This window comes from Centroberyx affinis, unplaced genomic scaffold, assembly GCF_046629955.1.
Source record: "Centroberyx affinis isolate AG114_WGS23_722 - 3 ecotype Tasmania unplaced genomic scaffold, CSIRO-AGI_Caff_v1 ptg001205l_1, whole genome shotgun sequence".
Lineage (NCBI taxonomy): Eukaryota > Metazoa > Chordata > Actinopteri > Beryciformes > Berycidae > Centroberyx > Centroberyx affinis.
Window position 1 is genome coordinate 181,730 of NW_027279723.1, and position 14,612 is coordinate 196,341.

Sequence of the window (14,612 nt, forward strand, 5' to 3'; positions counted from 1 at the left end):
AGTGGAATGCCCTGTAGTGTCTCGTCTGCCGTCGACCGCTGACACACCCAACACTGCTACTCTTATGCAAGGACTTAAAATGAGAGGGGTGCCTGAGGATATCGGTGGGGGGGAGGAGGAGGAAGAGGAGGAGGAAGAGGAGGAGGAAGAGGAGGAGAACACCTTCCTCAGGCCTGCAGACAAACCAGTATCTTCTACTGTGAAGCACTGGACGCTTATGGGATCCATAACGCTGCACTGACTCACTAAACCTGTGGCATACCCATGGAGTCAATCAAAAACCGGCTGTCATTTACATGTGGTGTCGATGGTTATGTGGGCCAGCGTTAGTCAAGACACAGCGAGCCGGTTGTGAGAGCCCAGCTGTGTTCTGTCAAGGGCAAGACCGCCCTCTAGTGGAGACATCGGGTGCTGGTCACTGGCTAATGCAACATGCTGGCTCCATGTAGGGAAAGTACAGCAGCAGCAGCATGGCCGGTTGACTCACTTCCAGCAGACATCCAGTAAGACGACAGAGCAAGTCTCCGGATAGCATCTTAGTGTTGATTGAGGACCTTCAGTCAACACCATTCACTCCCTTTCATTTTAATAACTTAGTCTGATTGATTCACCACTGACACATGTACAAACATGACAAAGTAGACACAGCTTTCTGTAGACACATTTCATTCTGCTGCCTGCATTCTAGTTTTCATACTTATTTTGCCTGTTTGCAATTAAAAATGTGAAAATGGTGACAGCAAGCTATACAGCCATTTTCAGCATATTCAATGACACTTTACAGTAGATAACAAAACACTAAATCAAAAGATGAGAGTCAAGGAGACAAAGCATATAACAGTAAAACTAGAAGAAAGAGAGGGGTCAGGATTTAAGATTAAAAGCCATTTTAAAAGGGTAGGTGTAGGTACGCAACACAGTGTGTATTGTCAGTGTGGGCAGAGGTCCCACCCAGTTTCTCCATATCATTTCCAGGTCAGCTGAGAAGCGAAACCGTTCGGATGTTACCCAACCTGGGGAATGATAACACACACTGATGCCAACTTGCATAGAGAATATCTTGGCGATCTGATCTGGTGATTCATGTGTCGGGGGCGGGGGGCGGGCGGGGAGGAAAGCATGGTCGAGTGCAGGAGGAGCCACGCCTGGGACGCCTGGTCAGATGCCAGAAGAAGAGCACACACACACACACACATATATATGCATGTACACTCACACAACCCCCCCCCCCCCTCATCTCCTCCCCTTTAGATTGCCCCTATCTTGGTATGGACCGGTGCCCCCCCCACACACACATCCCACACTGTGGTCCAGTCAGATGGAGCAAGCCTGGGTAATCCCATTGATGTTCTTTAGGGGTGTTGTTCCCTCCTGTTATCCCTGCTGTGTGGTGTCAGTCACTGCTGGGGACTGTACCAAACCAGGATTAACCCCTCTGACGACCCCTGTTCTTTTGATCCAGTAAGACTCTATGTATGTGTGTATGTGTATGTGTGTGTCAAAGAACATAATGCTTTCATGGATGCACAGAACACTTGAGAGCAATCCAAAAGTCATGCTTTGGCCATTTCTTCTTGTTAGTGAAATAGGGCGATAAAATGGGTAAACGGTAATAACATACGCTGCGTTTGGCAAAGAAAATAGGAAAATGATAGCAGTCCTGTTGAAAATCATTCAGCTGAAGACACACACACACACACACAAACACACACACACACAAACACACACACACACACACACAGCAGCTGTGGGGAGCCTGTTTAAGATCAGACGCATTCATACTCCGGATAGCACACGTGCTCTGCTCTTTGAACAGCGTGCCATGAACAAACCCACCGTTGTATGTGGTTCTGTGTGTACTAATATACCCCCCAATCCCCTTCACAGTCTTTGTGTCTCTACAGCTGGTATACTAGCAAAAGCCGCCACAACAGCAGTGTGTTTGCGTGTGTGTGTGTTATAGTCTTTATGATGGATAGCTTCCTGCTGTGGCTACTTAAGACATGAGCAACACAGACTTCTCATCTTGCCGAGAAAGATGGACTCTAAGTACGTAAACAAAAACAAGTAAGCCCAATTTGTGTGTGTGTGTGTGTTTGTGTGCACGCGTTTATATGTGTGTGTTCATGAACATGTGTGGGAGTCCGAACAGGAAATGGCCAGGATGCGCAGAATTCCTCATTTCCCTTGGCAATTCCCTGTTCCTTGGCAAGCTTCCCCAGCTGTCCTTCAACTTAACCTTATCAGTTATTGGGGATGGGAGGGATTTGTGGGTGGGGGTGGTGAAGACTAGGGTGCTGAAATTGGGACCCAAAACCCCCCCAGGCGTCCTTTAGAGTGGTGGTTTCCCAAGAAAAAATGACATGGTTACATGATTGTACCATCCAAGACCATTTGCCTGTGGTTGTCCTCTGTAATATGGCTCCATTTGGGCCCTTTGGCCACATGCAGATGTATTTGGGGGTTCCTCAATATGAAAAGGGTTGAGAGTCCCTGCTGTTAAGTATGACATCATGGCTGGCCGGAGGCTGACAGGAAGAGGATATGGCCAGAATCAAATGAGCCTGCATTGTGTTTGCCAACAGTCTCCGAGGTGCTTCCATATGTAAATACACAGACAGCAGCTGAGAGTCGCACTGTAGGACACATTAACAGCTGTGTTTAAAGAGCAATAAGCCTGCTGTCCTTCACAATAGTTATTCAGTCATAGACACACACACACACACACACACACACACACAGTCAGCGAAATATGCATATAGGTGCAAGTGTAACCCAACTGCAGTGAGGAATACAAATAAAACAAACAAAAACTTCAAACCATATAAACAGAAACAGACAAAGACAGGCCGACAGGAAAGACACACACATACACATTCATACATACACACACACACACAAACAGCACTTTGAATATAGCTGTGTTGCCATTCTAATGGAATCATAGGCTCAACAGCAGATGCTGCTGCAGGTTTAAGTGAATTACCACCTGGGGCCCTGCTTTTAAGCTTATGGAGCATGACCTAAAAGAGACACATAGGGGTAGGAGAAAGCTCTCTCTGTCTCTGTCTCTGTGTGCGTGTGTGTGTGTGTGTGTGAGTGAGAGAGAGAGAGAGAGAAAGTGCACTCCTACAGCCATCATCACAAACCACACAGCCCTGGCCTTTCCCTCTTCTGATACCACTGGCTCCCTCTCTCTTGTCTGAGCATGACCGGCGCTCATCTGTCTCCTGTGCCTGCTGGGTGGCTGTAGGGTCATGGGGTCAGGGTTAAAGGTCGTCCCAATGGGGTTCGCGTGCTTGTTTGGCCTCTCTGTGTCATGCAAACCCTCTGTAGACCTTTTTTCGGTCCATCGTAAACACTTACAGCTCCCGCCGGCGCTGCAGTGCCAGCAAAAGGAGGTGAGGAGTGAAGGGGAGAAGGGAAGGAGAAGATGAAGAGGGTGTTCTGGGAAATCGCATTGCTCTAAATCTTAGAGAAAGCACCGCAAGCATCCGGTGCTGAGGAGGAGGAGGAGGTCTTGTCTATCTTTAGACTAAGTCGCTCATATCAGAGAGAGTCAAGAGGTTTGGGAGAAGGAGAGGTATGAAGGGTAGATGTTGTCGTCAGTTTTACCAAAGGGGAGCACAGCATCTAGAATTGTTTTCCCTGAAAGATGTTGTTCAATCTAGTTTGTACTCCTAATCATCATTGGTTTCAAACCAGCAACTTTGTGGTCACAAGCTTGTTTATCTAACCTTTAGGCTACTGCTGTACCAGGCTGACCTAATGGCTTGACAAATTCAAATACATTTGGCAAACATACTACAAATAACGTGTGGTTACAATACAGCAGAATGTTGTTCAGTCACAGATATTTCTATCCATTTGTCAAAGATGTTAGTATCCAGAAAGACAATAATCATCTATGGAAAGTAGGTTTATGAGAGGCAAGAAACACTGCACTGGTTCAAAAGGGAACCTGCTGACTTCTGGTCACATTTCATGTCACACAATGTTTTGAAATGACTGATGTCGCCTGGGGGCCACTCTGACACCAGAATGTGACAAACAAATTTAGTCACTCCAAACTGCAGTCAAGCCTTTGGGTAAGTGACAGAGAGAGAAAGCAGACAGAAAGAAATAAAGATACGTGAGCATGTAGGCGTGAGAGAAAGGGGAAAAGAGAATACAACAATGACATCATAGGTCAGATTAGGTCTCCACTGTTCGCTCCTTCTAAATTCGATTTGCATGATGGGGACAGAGCACTATTGTCCATTTGGTTCACACTGAGCTGCATCTGGGGTGGAACACCAAAAATTGCCCTGTTGCACTTTAGCAGGGGGAGCAGCGTTAAGTTTTGGGGAGAGTACAAATAGGTGCCTCACTTTCAGTCACTATACGAACGATGGGATGGGTGTGCTGGGATTTGATTTCTTCCCATGACATTATACAAGGTTCCTATAAATAGTCCACTTCAAAATGTCATACCTTTTTCGCTGTTGTGTGATATCAATCGGTGATAGAGAGTAGTTATGTATATGAAAAGGTCAAGGATGTTCAATATGGCGTTTACTTATAGTGCTTGAGCAATATCACTAGGCCTTATTGCTCTAGAGCTGAATTATTTCCCCAATTACTACTTCTGCAGTCAAATGTGTCTCTAGACTGAACTGAATTTACTTTCTGTACTTTTCCTGACTTTGCAGGTCTGCATAAAAACCCTATTTATAGGACTGTATTGTATTTGTTTTAGTGAAGACATAAAACTATAGAGAGCCAGGTGACAAAAAAAACAAAAAAACAAAAACCTAGGGAACTGAATCCATACAATCACAACTGGCCCCTGCCCCTATGCTATAGCCATTCAATGTCAACCCCAGTACCACCTGCCCTGCACCCAGCTGACATTCAAATGATGAACTGGCTCTAACACTGGAGTTACAAATGAATCCTTTCATATTTCAATAATACAGGAAATAGAAGGGCTGGGATGTGAAATATGACCTTTGCTGTGTAAACACTATTGTGGCTGAATAGATGTTTCCATTAAGCACTTCTAAATGGACTATTTTTGGACCCATACTCCACCTATCCATGGTTTGTTTGTGTGTGTGTGTGTGTGTGTGTGTGTGTGTGTGTGTGTGTGTGTGTGTGTGTGTGTGTGTGTGTGCTGCGAGGAGGACTGAGGAGGTTAACATAACAGGGCATCAGTCCATCGCTCTCACCATCTCCACCTCGGAAAAACACTGACACACACACACTTCCACAGCCACTTTGTCCTCACAGCTCTTTTCCTCCATCTCTCAAACTCAAAATTACCCTCATAAAAATAACTTTTTATGCAAATAACTGTCACCTGTAGTCTAAAAATATGCTTAACACATCACATCATCGTGCCAAAACAAGGGAAAACAGAAAAGAAAGGGAGCGGAAAGGAGGGAGCAGGGGGCAGAAAACAGTACAATTACAGAAACTCTGTGAACTCGTAGGAGGCATGGCCATAGGGCTTGGCTGTAAATAGAGAGTAGGCATTCTTGGGAGTTTAGTGGGACACACACACACAGGCAAGAGTCTCTCGGGGCAGATGGAGACAAAGCTCAAACACAGGGAACAAGTAAAACATTTAGCATGCCCATGGCTAGGAATAGCTCCAAATGTAGTCATCCACAAGGCATGGGAATGGTAATGGGCCGGCCCTGCTAGAATGTGTCGCCCCATGCTCTAAATGCTGCCGACTGGCTCCTGGGAAATGCTGTGTGTGTGTGTGTGTGTGTGTGTGTGTGTGTGTTGAGAGGGACTGGTGTGTTTGCATGTGTTTGAGAGGAAGTGGGGAGACTATGTGTGGTTTGAATGCAAGGGTCAAATAGCAGGCCAATAGTAAGTAATTCTTAGCTTTGTTTTAATCTTCATAGAGTACCAGAGGGGTGGTGGACAAGACAGTCTAGACCTTATTCCCATGGCAGCCATTTTTAACTAACACTCGGTGTGGAAAACTCTACAGGAAGAAGACTGTTGTGTACCAAGAAGCACGTCATACAAAGGTTGGGAATTGGACAAAAACTTATAATTTCACAGACTTTCACATTAGCTAACTAGCTAGTAAGATAGTTAACTTCCCAGCTGAATTCAAGCAGTCGTTGTAGTTGTTGTTCCCGACATTGCTAGCTAATTTGATAACTGTTTGGTCTATTTGAAGTCCTCACTTATGTGTTGATGTAACAGCAGTTTTATATGCAAATTTTCTGGGTAGACTTTACTGCCCTCAGTGAATTAACTTTCCTGTGATAGTGTAAAATTTATGGCGCTCATTGTATTACTTTATCCCACACAACTGGAACCCAAGTAGCTTAAAGCAAACATAACTCTTATAACTCAACTTATAACTCAACTTGCAAATTTGGACTGAGGTTTGACGGTATGTTTGTTTGCATATGTGAGAGATGTGTGACACAACTCGCACCATCCCTTCCTGTCTTACAAACCAAAATTGCTCCCATTAATCCCATCCCACCACTTTTTTCCTCCCGTCCTCTTTTCCTGTTCTCTTTCTCATGTCACCCTCATCTGGCGTGAACTGTACATCTGGGCTGACAGACTATGAATCACCTCTCATACATGCATGTGATCGTCATCATAGCCCTCATGGCCCATAAACTCAAGCCATAAAACACACACACTGACACGCCAAGTGTCAAGATATCACAATGACGTCTTGTATCACACTGAAGCCATTTAAAGCCAATACACACTTCGGAGCGAGTCTTTATGAGTGCGTGTGTGTGTGTGTGTGGCTAGACACTCAAAAGAAGGCATTTGTCACAAATGAAGAAAGCCTTTATTACCGCTCTCAAGTGTTTGGTTTAATTGCCTTTGAGACATAAAACAGATACAATCTCATTGTATGTGTATGAGTGTAATAACGGTTATTTCCAGGCTCATGTTTGCAGCAGAGTCGGCAGCTATTTGCTCATTTCCTCTCCCGTCCCTTCTTTCTTCCACTCGCCTGCCTTTTCCCCGGTCAACACCCTTCACAAACAGACCTCCAAGACACCTAGCCAATTGGAGGCCCTGTTATTACATCTGGGGAGGAGCGAGGGACATCAAACGGTAACGTCAGTGGGTCAGATGCACAGACGCTAAAGTTAAAAGTGGAAAGAGGAAACAGGCTAAAGCTGTAGCTAGCAGTGCCAATAAAAGAAGTCTTTGAAAAAGGGAGCGGCAGGCCGTCTACGGTCCAAAGTCCGGCCGGGTGTGGCCGGCCTGTGTGCCTCAACTGACCCATGGTGGCCACTGATGTCTGACTCTAAAAATGACTTCATGCTCTGTGTGAGCATCGGCTATGGATGAGAAATGGGTGGTGGTGGTAGCCTAAAGGTCAGAGAAGCAGGCTTGTGACTGGAGGATCACTGGTTCAAATTATGGATGGGAGGAGTACACACAGGAAGGGTGACTGAGTGTTACTCACTGCTGAAGTGCCCTTTGGCAAGATCCACCCTTTGATATTCTTATACTGTTATCTATCATCAGTCTGTGATGTTCAGTGCATTCCAGCAGGTGTTTTGTGATGTAATTTCTTTTTTGGTGTACCCACTTTCCCCTCATCTGCTTCTACGTCAGTTAGTGATTTCTTACATTTCCCAAAATGCCTTTCGACAACCCCCAGACAACGGGTCTGAACTTCAGTTGTGGGTTATAGTATGTGTAGGTGGAGTGGAATGAGTGTTTTACAGTCAAGAAAAAGTGAGTCGCGCCGCTTACTCAAAATGCAATATGTCTTGTGGCTGCATTTCATTCAGGTTTATTGAAGCTACTGTTGGTGGCTACTGTCTCTTTCTCCTCTACCATGGATTTCTCCCTGTGCAATCGTTGAACATCGGTGGGTCTAGATCCTTGATTCTGAGGGACTGAAGAGGTTTTCTAATGTACTTGTGCTGGAAATATTGCAAAGTGACGTCACATAGTCTACGTTTACCCAGCTACCCACAGGAATAAGAAAAACACACAACCAAACCACAAAATGGATCCAGAAATAGCTACCAGCTGGTCAGGTGAGTAAGTGTGTATAACTGTATAAATGGTGCTGATCAGAAATAAAACAATGTGGTGAAGCATAATATGTATTGTTTGGTTTTCCTAGAAGAAACAATAGCTACATGCTAGTTACATTCAATGTCAAATTTTAGTAGATGTGTCACATACAGCGTGACTTGAATAGTTTCCAGCCATGTTCCTAAAGTGGCTACTAAGGCAGTGCTAGTTCCTAGTGGGGAAGCCAAATATCCGATAATCCCGACAACACATGAATGCACAATAATATCAAGTCAGTTCTATCCGACAGATGAAACTCAACACCCAGCACAGAGAGGAGGAGAGCATAAAGGGGATGGACTGATGGGGGGGAAGAGAGAGATGAGATGGGTAACAGGCCAACGAGGGAGGGAGTGATGGATAGGTACAATAATGGAGCGAGGGAGCAGGCTATTAGGAAGTGAATAAAGGGGGAGGGGCTGATGGCCAAAACAACAGCTCCAGTGTCATCAGTCAAGCACGACCAACAGCCTGCAAGCAGAGGAGGAACTCGCTCACAAACACACACACACACACACACACACACACACACACACAAGCTCACTCAACCACAGCATGACACGGTGAGACACTCTGGCATATACAGCCAATTAGGAAGGAGGGGCAGAGAAAGAGATGGGGTACAGAGAGTGAGAGAGGGGAGAAGGATGAGGAGAACGTCAGAGATGGACAGATGGAGAGGGAGTCGGGGGGGGGGGGGGGATGGAGAGAGGAAGAGCAGGAGAAACTGGGAGAGGGGAAAATGGAGAGAGAGAGAGAGAGAGCAAGAGACAGAGACAGAGAGAGAGAGAAAAGCATGGTCACTGGTGGGTGGTAGGTGTAAGGAATTAACAGCTCTCCAATCCCGGAGCCGGCCAAAACTCTGCTGCCCTGCTTCAATTCTAACAGCCGTTCCCATGGCAACACACATGCGCTCAAACACACACACACACACTATCTCTGATCACTATTGTGTGCCTTGATAACCGCTGGTGCTTTGACATGCTCCACAGATAGACGGTGAGCCATCACAAGGCGTCTATCTATCCTGGCCTACATCTCCAGTAATAACTAACATGTTGATGTGATGGTTCCACATCTCTGCTTGCAGGATAGCCATCTGCTTATTCATATAACAAACCATTCAGATGACATTACTCCTGATTTCCATAATTTTCCAATAGTTCACGTTATGGTAATATAGGAAAGGACAGGGCTAGTCTGTAAAGGCTAAAATGGCTGACTAGATGGATGAAGGTGGAAGCAGCCTTCAAGCACCCAACCAGCACACAAGTGGGTGAGTCTCTTCTGTCTTATCTCGGTTTCTCCTGCTCTGTCTGTCTCTCTTTTTGTCTCTGTCTCCCTCACACACACACACACACACACACACACACACAGAGGATGTGTCAGCTTCCCTGTTTCCCTCCAGGGCAGCAGTCCAAATGTGAAATCAATAGTCTTGTCCCTGGCCTCAGGAGCTCAGGTTACACACCACACACACACACACACACACACACACACAGGCTCAGGTGGTCTGCTGCAGTGGGAGTGCACACACACTTTAAACATGATGCAGCACTGCAGAACTACACAACAGAGGCTGGCTGATAAAAAGAACTGGCCAGGCATAAAGAAACAGCCCTTGCATAAAATAAAATGCTCTAGTAAAAATGATAACCACAAGGCATCTGTTTGGCCTCTCACTGGCTGTATCCAATGTCTTGCATCTGAAAAACTGTAACACAGACTCTTAAAGCCTCAAGCGATTCCATTTTTGTTTTGCAGAAGTTTGTTGCTTAGTAATAGAAGCCCTTATTTTGTTCCTGGTCAGAAATGGATTTGTAGCCCATCAACAATAAGACCAATGGTATAACTCTTTACCTAAATGGGCTGTGTTTGTATCTAGGACATACGATAAAATATTAAATCTAGTAGCCTGGTAAGGCTGGGAAATTCTCCAGTTTGATACTTGTTTAACTTTCTATATCTTTCTTTGTTGAATAAAATTACATTATGCAATAGAGTAAATACATTTCTGGTTAGCATGCCATTGGTTTTTCTGAGTAGAATTCAAGATAACAGAGCCTTTCAGTACCGTTTCATACATTCTGATACCTTTTGCTACCTTAAAGTTGATAAAGATAACAGAACTGGCATGGTGCCAAAAGGTGTCGTTTTTCATTATTCTGTTCTTGTTGCTTGGTCTAGAAAACAAGGAGGGTTACATCTGCCACCTGTTAGGGAATACACAGCACAGTGAGTAAAGCACACTGCACAAACAACACCTGCCCATGTGGGCTCACTCAAACACACACACACACACACACACACACAGCTAAAGGGTGGGTAACGTGTGCATGAACAACACATTCAAACTACATCAAGCCAGCCATGCACAACGTATCTAAAGGCAGACATGAAGACAAGCGGAAATACACACACACACACTCCACCAGCAGCTGGGAATGTCTCCCTCCGTTAGCCCACTACATTTCCCATCTCCCCCCTGGAGGCGCTCAGCCCATGACCCTACGACCCCTGCAGCTGGCCACCGATTGGCTACTACTGAAAAGCTCCTTGTTAAGTTAACTATCGGAGTTCGAAGCAACTGTCCAAGTTATGTTTGTGTGTGTGAGTGTGTCTCATCTAACACACACAAAAATGTGCCAGCCTCATCCCTGCCACACCACCTCCAGCATTCCTGCCGTACCAATCTTGCCATCCCTTCCATTCTGGAATGCACACACACACACACACACACACACACACACTTAACTGTTACTTTTCAGCTCCCAAAGGCCCATGCCTGTCTTAGTGGTTGTGAGTCAGATGTCTTCAGCCACTGGGGGGGAGATAGTGTTTCAAGGACAATCCGTTTTAAGATCGCACAGTGCATGAATGAAGCGGTTGCTATGACAACCACATCAAGGAACAATGACATGTTGCCTGTGTGCCTGCATGTGTGATGCACATGCTGAATACTATTGACAGCTGAGTGTCAAAATAAGTCAGCATCCTCCAGTTGACACTCCCCCACCCCAACACACACACACACACGTATACACAAGGAGAGGCTGGTTGGTCTACATTTCAGTGTGTGGTTCCACATTAACACGCCCAAATATACCCACACTAAATAGTTTACAGTAGATAACAGAGTCAGCATCAAGCATTCATCTCTAGAAACAAACAACATTCACATACAAAACACACATACTTAAGTGACATGATGAAATTTGGCTGTTTTGCCTCCATAAGACCCTCTTCAAATCTTTCAGGTTGGCAGCAGGATGTCCTGTATCGCTACAGTGAGCGACCCACCCAGCCAACCTGCCGTCCCACAGTGAAAACAGACCATTCTAAAGAGGACTAGTAGTCCAGCTGTTGGTAACACGCACCATGATGCATGACAATCCCGACATCTGACCTCACCCAATTTTACAGAGAGACTACATAACCAGATTTTCTCTCTTCTTCTCTCATTCCACTTCATCCTTCCTCTAGGTGGCCTTGATTCATCCTGACCTTGTCTTTTTTTTATGCTTCATCCTATTCCTATCCACATGTGCTGTTGGGGAATGGGGGCACAACATTCATGTGACACACACACACACATGCAACCTTGGATCGCCCACCAGCTCACAGCCATAAACCCATCCACTCTGACACAAATCCATCCCTACTTCCTAGAACAGTTTACGTCCAGGGGAGCAGGCTTCCTCCTCCCCGCCTCAGGCTCTCTCACCGGTGGGGTCCCAGTTTAAAATCCTGCATCCTGCCATGTCCCCTCTGCTGCACTTTGTACACACCATGGGTTTGTTTTCCAAGGCGAAAATAATTCAGCTGAGTTTGGATCTTTATGCATTTATATGTTCCCCATTCACATGCTTCCTATATATTTTACATTTCAAAATTCCATACTTTCTTCACAACTTAATTTTTTTAAACGGTCAATATGTTACAAATTGGTCAATACAAACATCACAATATGTGAAATAACAGTGGGTCTACAGTTGTATAAAATGTGCAGTCATTTATCCAGACTGAAAAAAGGGTTTTCCCCTCTAACTCCCAAAATATTTCACAACTTGGAGATTATCAAATTCATTTTCCATATTTTTCCAGACTTACATAAACCTACATGAGAATGCTGCATTCATTCCTTCCGTTCACAGATGGAACAAGCCTGGCTAGGTATGAATAAGGGTGGGAACGAGGAGAATCAGGCATGCCAAGTCATCTCAGTTGTGTGAAAGGGGGGGAGCGAAGGCCCACTGAAGGGAACATCTCTTTTCAACAGACCACAGCCACGGTTCGCCCTCACATGGTTCCACTTTAGTCAGGAATTATCTCCCTTGGAGAGGAAGACTCTCCTCTGACAAGATCCTCTGAGGCTCGACTCCTCTTTCATTTGGCCCTGATTTACAAGGCCTGCTCACTGAGGCTTATGGGGGCCGAGGCCTCCCTCTCTACCCTCCACCGGCTCTGGATTTACCTCTCTTAACATGGGACAACAAACATATAGATCCACACTGTCCATTGGCCAGTCCTCTCCCTGAAAAATGCGAGATGATAGATAGATAGCTGGCTTTAAGCCACATGGTGCCACTCATGCATGTCTGAGGTGCTGCAATAACAAAAGGCATTTGTGAGCACTGAGGTAAATTAAATATAACTTTACTGGCAGCTTGTTACAGCTGGTGTTAAAAATAAAGAGCTCAGTGGCATTAGTGCATAGGAGTATTTGTTGATTAAACTGAAACAGAAAAGTTTTGCAAAGCTTACTGGCAGCACGATTCAATGTACAACTTCAGTATGGTTTTTCCTTTGCTCATTCATTACCCACAGGAAGTAGCTATGGCAGCATTTACTCACTGTGGTTTACAGGCCGTCTTACCTCTGAAGTGGCTTTCCCTTCTTCCTATTGAGGTTAAAGGTCGAACGAAACCGCCACTCCACTCAGTGACTGGGCTTTTATCCCCTGAAAGAGAGAAAAGACAAGGGGAACAAAATCTATCAGATGTGATTTACTGTCTATTTTTGTGGCTATGATTGCGAAACACAACCCACGTCTTGGTCGCCTCATCCAAGGCCATTAGTCAGTGAAAAACCAAGCTTATGGATCGATTGCGCTTGTTCTCACTGCACTGCACCGCACTGCAGGAGGATTCAGAGACTTGGCAGCCTGCAGCTGGATGAGAGCAGATAGATTTCACTGTCACAAGAATGCAGAGGATTAGCTTTGGAGGGAGCTTGACTGAGAGACTTAACTAAGGGCCGACAAAATGACACGCACAGCGAGAAAGACACTTATCGCAAAGCTTTGGAAGCAATCAAGCACGGTAGTCCCTCCATTAAAAACTCTTTTAATCACTATTCCGAGATTAAGAACGTGACGTTTCTGCTGCTAGGGCCTTCTGCGTTTTACCACAAAGACTTTCAGACTCGCACATACACACACACACACACACACACACACACACACACACACACAGACACGCACAGACAACTTAATAGGCATGGCAACTGCCACAGGCTAATAATTTCACAACATGAGTCAGAGCTGAAACTCAAACCTTGTCAAAACCCTGACTTGTGTATTGACTGTGAATCACCAGCCTCCACCAGGCCTCAACAATGCTGACCAACATCAAACATTTCAGCGAATCATTAACTCATCCACATCCATGCTGACTCATAACAGCCTAACCTTATTATAGCCACAGCAATCTGACTGCTGAATCACAGTCTGGTAATCAAATATAATTCAGGTGCATCACAGCCCCCCCTGAGGTTGGGTTTAAACACGCTGAGTCGGTAGGGAAATATTAGTGCTGTGATTCTGAGTGTGTATTTACTTTAGTGTGTGCATGCGTGTTCCTGTGTGTGTAGGCAGCTGATGTTGTGGCTAACTACTAGCAAGCTACTCCCGCTGGCCTCAGCTGTTCCTTCATTTTTCTACACACCAACTGTTGTTCGTGCCGCAGCATGTGGCCCTTATCCTGACAAGAACGTGTGCGTGTGTTTTCACAGCAAATAGACCTCTTGTAGCAGGGAAAGTGTGTCAAATAGAGCATCAGAGTGTGCGTGTGTACATACATGTCCATGTGTGCATGTATGTGTGCCCTGCTCAGCCGACAGCTCCCCCTCCCCCCCGTCTCTCTCTGGTGTAATTTGCACACAGCTAACGCGTGATATCATTCAGTCAACACAAGGCCATTGAACAGGTGTGGCAGTGACACATGGATCTGTGCAGCTGCAGGGAACACAGTCGCTCCAGTCACAACAGCACAGAGGCCGGCGGGCAGCTGCTCCGCCGGTGAAAACTTGTGTGCGTACGAAAGCAAGCCTGCGCACAAAAACACATACTAAAGACATAACCAACTTTTCCCCAGTAATGGAACAATGGTTCTACAAAGACTGAAAGAACATCAAAATCCTTCAGACTCTTACAGACTCAAATCAAATGCCAGTAACAGACTTTCTCTTCTGCTAGCCTGGTTTATGCTTCATGTGGACATAAACGTGACAAAGTGCAGGTGGTGAAATTGATGTAATTG

At 45.4% G+C, this 14,612-nt stretch overlaps 1 protein-coding gene across 1 annotated transcript in view; it reads right to left on the bottom strand.

Moving 5' to 3' along the window:
* The window catches only part of raph1b (Ras association (RalGDS/AF-6) and pleckstrin homology domains 1b), a 46,958-nt gene that overhangs the window by 19,882 nt on the left and 12,464 nt on the right, over positions 1-14,612 (bottom strand). Inside the window, exon 2 of the mRNA XM_071524583.1 lies at positions 12,950-13,033. The gene's annotated coding sequence lies outside the window, so the exon portion shown is untranslated. The remainder of the gene's footprint in view (positions 1-12,949; positions 13,034-14,612) is intronic.